Genomic DNA, 6182 nt, shown 5'->3' with positions numbered 1-6182 from the left:
ATTGTATTTTGAATGTGTTCTCTTTGCCTTCCTTTGAGATATCTGAGTATTTTCCAGGAGATAGTTCTGAATGCAGATGAGGGAGTAGTTATTGATAGTGGCATATGTGTCCCAAGGATCGAGCAAGAATAGAAACTGCTTCTTGAGTTTACCAGTTTAGGTCATTGCTGACTACATGAGAATGGTTTCTCTTGGACATACAGCAGAAACCAGATTTCAGTGGGTGGAAGAATAAGTGGAACATGTTTAAACAGAGTACAGAGGAGATTCTTTCACAAAGTTTCTGAAGGGGAGGAAAGAGAGGACCAGACTGTTGTTAGACAGAAGCTGAAGTAAGGTTACTTTTTGGTTGTTTTGTTTTGTTTTGTTTTGTTTTTTGTATTTTTGTGGGAAAGACTTGGGCATGTTTAAATGGATAAAACTGGATAAAAGCCTAAAGTAGAGGTTGAAGATACTGCAGGCCGTACCTTACAATATTAACATTACAAATATTTACAGATTAAACAAGTTTATGTCACTTTACTCATTACCCAAATCTAAAACAAAATTGTGATGTTTCTTGAGGGATAGTTTTAAAAAACACACACAAACAAGTAGTGGTGAATGTGATAAGCTCAGGAAGGTCACAAAGGGGGGTTAAGAGTCATAGATGGGGTGGTTTTTTTGTGCCAGTGGCAGACCATTGCATCTTCTGCAGGTGGGACTGTGTGCTTCTCCAAGCTTGCAGAGCTTGGTGTGCCCAGGGAAAGAATCTTAGGATCAGACCTCTGTGCTGGTTATAGAAGCAGACTCCTCTTTCTTCTTGGTTAGCAATATGTGCCAAAATGATTTTCATCCACCTTGGGTAGTTATCTGAAGAAGCCTTCGAATTCATATCTTTGATTTTTCTAGAGAACAGCTACCCATATTTAAAGAGCCAAACCCAAATATATGAAGATGCACAAAGGAAACAGAATTCAAGAACAGCTAACTCTACGTCAGAATACAACTTTGGAAAAAGAAGTCATGCAAGAACTTTGAAACCAAAGCATTCAAAGAGAGAGAGAGTTAATAATGAATGAAGACTGAAAAGACCTTTCTCAGCTTATAACATTTTAATATTTGAAAACTTCTGAAAAGCTAAAGGTGGTTCACCATAGGTGAAGCTGTGCCTGTAAGTAAAAACGGAGAAAAATCTGTTTAGTCTCAAAAATAAGGATATATTCAACTTGCTAAAGATAATAAAATGTGTTATGATAAAATGAAATCTTAGAAGGAATAACTGAAGTTGGATATGTTAAAAAAGAAATAGGTCCAAAATGGAGTCATCTGTCCTAAGTTCCATGAATGAAGTCACTTATGCCAAATTCCTTGGGCAAACCAAGACTTAATACTTAACCTAACTTTTAGTTTCAGCCTCACCCAGGAGTGGAATTTTAAAACACTCAATTTACAATTTCCTGATCAACACTAATAGAGGTAATCTGTATGATAGACGCTATCCCTTCCCCCATCAAAAGGTGACCTGTCCTGAAATAATCCTTTCTTTTGTTTATGACTTCTTTGTCTCTATTCACATTTGCTTGTAAAAGGCTTCCATTTTTAAAAAATTTGTGTTTAATGTTTATTTATTTTTTGATAGAAAGAGAGTACGAGCAGGATACAGGAGCAAAGAGAGAGGGAAACACAGAGTACAAAGTAGGCTCCAGACTCTGAGCTGTCAGCTCAGTACAGAGCTCAACACGGGGGCTCAAACTCACAAACTGCAAGATCATGATCTAGGCTGAAGTCACTCAAGTGTCCCCATCAGTGATCTTTAATGGTACTTTAATCATTGTTTTGGTGTGTCATAAGCCACACCCACAGAAGATGGCAAACTTAATCGATAAATGTGAGTGTTCTGACTGTTCCACTGACCAGCCATTCCTCCATCTCTGTTTCTCCTTGGAATTCTCCAGCCCCTGAGACACAGCAGTATTCAAATTAGGCCAATTACCATTTGTAGCAACATGGACAGAACTTGAGGGTGCTATGCTGAGCAAAATAAGTCAGGCAGAGAAGGACAAATACCATATGTTTGCACGTATAGGTGGATTAGGAGGAACTTAATGGAGGACCATGGGGGAGGAGAAATGGAAAAATAGTTGGGAAGAGGGAGGGAGGCAAACCAGGAGAGACTCTTGAATGCTGAGAACAAGCTTGAGGGCTGATGGAGGTGGGAAGGGGAGTGATGGGCATGGAGGAGGGCACTTGTTGGGATGAGCACTGGGTGTTGTATGGAAACCAACTTGATGATAATTTATTTAAGAAAAAATAAATAAATAAAAATTAAAAAATTAAATTAGGCCAATTAATAACCCTACAATGGCCTTTAAATGTTCAAATGAAAGCAAATGTCATCCATTTCTCACTTTAAACCGAATGCTAGAAATTACTGAGTTTAGTGAGGAAGGCATATCAAAAGCCAGGAGAGGCCAAAAACTTGACCTCTTATCCGAAAGAGCAAAATTGTGAATATAAAGGTAAAGTTCTTAAAGAAAATGAAAAATGCACTCCAGTGAACATACCAATGTTAAGAAAGCAAAACAGCCTTATTGCTGATATGGAGAAAGTTTCAGTGGTCTGCATAGAAGATCAAAGCAACCACAACATTTCCTTAAGCCAAAGCATAGTCCAGAGGAAGGCCCTAAATCTTTTCAATTCTATGAAGGGTTAGACAGATGAGGAAGCTGTAGGAGAAAAGTTTGAATCTAGCAGAGATTGGTTCATGAGGCTTAAGGAATGAAGCCATCTTCACAACAGGAAAGGATGAAGCATCAATTGCTGATGTAGGAGTTGCAGCAAGTTACTGAGATCTAGCTAAGACAATTAATGAAGGTGACTACACTATACAACAGATCTTCAAATATATAAGACAAAATAGTCTTATATTAGAAAATCCCATCCAGTACTTTCAAAGTTAGAAAGGAGAAGTTTGTGCCTGACTTCAAGTTTTCAAAGGACAGGCTGATTCCTGTTAGGGGCTAATGCAACTGGTGACTTCAAGCTGAAGCCAATGTTCATTTACCATTCCCAAAATCCTAGGACCCTTTTATTTAAGTTTATTCATTTATTTTGAAAGAGAGATTGAGAGAGAGAGAGAGAGAGAGAGAGAGAGAGAATGCACATGCCCGAGTGGGGAGGGGCAGAGAAAGAGGGAGAGAAAGAATCCTAGGCAGGCTCCATGCTGTCAGTGCAGAGCCTGATGCTTGGCTCGATCTCACAAATGTGAGATCATGATCTAAACCAAAATCAAGAGTACAACACTTAATCAACTGAGCCACCCAGGCACACCTGAAATCCTAGGACCATTAAGAATGATGCTAAATCTACTTTGCCCATGCTTCATAAATGGAATAACAAAGCCTAGATGACAGCACATCTATTTATAACACAGTTTTCTGAAAATTTCAAGCCCATTGTTGTGACCTAATGCTAAGAAGAAAAAGGTTCCTTTCAAAATATTACTACTCATTGACAATGTATCTGGTAACCCAAGAGCTCTGATGGAGATGTACAACAAGATTAATGTTGTTTTAATGCCTGCTAACATAATATCCATTCTGTAGCCCATGGACCAAGAAGTAGCTTTAACTTTCAACTCTTATTATTTAAGAAATACATTTCATGGGGTGCCTGGATGGCTTAGTCAGTTAAGCCTCTGACTCCAATTTCAGCTCAGGTCATGATCTCATGGTCTGTGAGTTCGAGCCTCATGTTGGGCTCTGTGCTGACAGTACAGAGCTTGCTTGGGATTGTGTCTCTCCTCTTTCTCTGGCCCTCCTCCTGCATGCACATTCTTTTTCTCTCTCCCTCAAAATAAATAAATAAACTTAAAAAAATACATCTCATAAGGCTATAGCTGGTATAGATAGTGATTCTTCTGAAGGATCTGGTCAAAGTAAATTGAAAACCTTCTGGAAAGAATTCACTATTTTAGATGCCATTAAGAACATTAGTGATACATGGGAAGGGGTCAAAACATCGACATTCACAGGAATTTGGAAGAAGCTCATTCCAGCACTCATAGATGACTTTGAGGGGTTCAGGACTTTAGGGAGAAAGTCACTGTGGTAGAAGATGTGGTAGAAATAGCAGGAGAAGTAGAATTACAAGTGGAGCTTGAAGACGTGTGTGAATTTTTTGCAATCTCATGATGAAACTTAGAACAGATAAGGAGGTGCTTCTTATGGATGAGCAAAGAAAGTGTTTGAGATGGAAAGTTCTGTAGGAAGATGCTGTGAAATCTGTTGAAAATTGTTGCAATCTTATGATGAAGTTAGAACAGATGAAGAGGTATTTTTTATGGATGAGCAAATAAAGTGGTTGGGATAGAAACTTCTCTTTAGAAAGATGCTGTGAAAACTGTTGAAATGAAGACAAAGGATTTGGAATACTACATAAATTTAGTTGATAGAGCAACATCAAGATTTGAAAGGATTGGCTCCAATTTTGAAGGAAGTGGTACTGTGGGTAAAATGCCATCAAGCAACATCACATGCGACAGAGAAATCTTTCGAGAAAGGAGGAGTCTAGTGATATGGCAAACTTCCTCATTGTCTTTTCTTAAGAAATTGCCACAGCCACTCCAACCATCAGCAGCAATTGACATCAAGGCAAGACCCTCTAGCAGCAAAAGATTAATGACTTTGAAAGCTCTGCTGATGATTAGCACTTTTTAGCAGTAAGGTATTTTTAATTAAGGTATGTATATTGAGTTTTTAGACATAATGCTATTGCATCCTTAATAGTTTACAATATAGTATAAACTTTTATATGCACTAGGAAAACAAAAAAAAACCCATTTGATTTGTTTTATTGTGATATTTGTTTTACTGTCGTGGTCTGGAACTAAACTTGCAGTATCTCTGAGGTATGTCTGTATAGATGCATATATCTTTCCTGAATCTGTCCATTAAAAAAGACTAAGGCAGTGATATCTACATAACAACTTGAAGAAATAAGTGATTCTGAGGCTGGGGTCAGCAGAGTTAAATATGAGCCATGATTATCTTGTGGTGCCAGAACATAAAGAATTGCTCAGAAAATGATAGAGATGTGTAAGAAAGACACAGGAGCTAGCTTGAAGGGGTAACCACAGGCCAAATTTGAGACAATTTGACTATCAAAATGCAGACTGCAACAAATGAATCTGTTACAAATGTAGGACATAATCTCTCTGGAGTAGGTGCTGAGAAAGGAGCTGACCTAAGTAACTTTGGAAAACAATATTTTGATTGGAAACCATCAGGCTAAAGACAAAAGAACTGTGCATAAATATTGTACTCTGGTTTGTAAACTTGTTTTTCACTAGAGTGTGGTTTATCAATTCTGAAAGTATGTTACTTTTGTACTAGGGTTGAACAAATAAACAAATTAATGTTAGATTATGGGAGCCAGGTTTCTCACTGCCAGAGAAAGAAAATACAGTCAAGTGGAGAAGTCTAGAATGAACCACGTGGTACTAAGTCAGTTGAGACAACAGTTTGAACACATGTTTAGGTTTCTAGATACATGGAAAATAAATAGATATATAGATGATAGATGATTGATAAATGATAGATAGATAACTTTAGGTATATGTACATACATCAGTTAATATACATGCATATAGGGGCGCCTGGGTGGCTTAGTTGGTTAAGCGTCTGACTTTCGCTTAGGTCATGGTCTCGCGGTTCGTTGGTTTGAGCCCCGCGTCGGGCTCTGTGCTGACTGCCAGCTCAGAGCCTGGAGCCTGTTTCAGTCTGTGACTCCCTCTCTCTCTGACCCTCCCCTGCTCATGCTGTCTCTCTCTCTCTCTCCTAGAAATAAATAAATAAATAAATAAATAAATAAATAAATAAATAATAATAATATACATGCATATATTCCTTAGCATTGTTCACTAGAAGTAATGATATCCCAATAGCAATTGGGAAACTTGAAACCAGATCTTGGTTTTTAATGCCATTCTCAACAGAAGGAGAAAGGGCTTTTCTAGGACTAGGGCAAAGAAAATAGAAGATGAGCCTGGAGCATGTTTCAGAAAGAAAGTAAATAAATGCTCAAAAAAACCTGCAAAAGAATACAGTCTTATCAAAACACATAGGAGCCAATGTGAAAGATCTCCCTTTGGCCAAAGCTGAATAATTTGAGCAACACGATAAATACCATCCTGTTGGATT

At 38.0% G+C, this 6182-nt stretch overlaps 1 pseudogene; it reads left to right on the top strand.

Annotated features, from left to right (window-relative positions):
* The first annotated feature begins 2343 nt into the window (after window positions 1–2343).
* Window positions 2344–4700, top strand: LOC120244792 (annotated as a pseudogene).
* The last annotated feature ends 1482 nt before the right edge of the window (window positions 4701–6182 follow it).

Source organism: Hyaena hyaena, unplaced genomic scaffold (assembly GCF_003009895.1).
Source record: "Hyaena hyaena isolate Hyena2069 unplaced genomic scaffold, ASM300989v1 scaffold_393, whole genome shotgun sequence".
Classification (NCBI taxonomy): Eukaryota; Metazoa; Chordata; class Mammalia; order Carnivora; family Hyaenidae; genus Hyaena; species Hyaena hyaena.
Note: the sequence above shows the minus strand (reverse complement) of the source record. Positions and strands in the feature narration are given on the sequence as shown.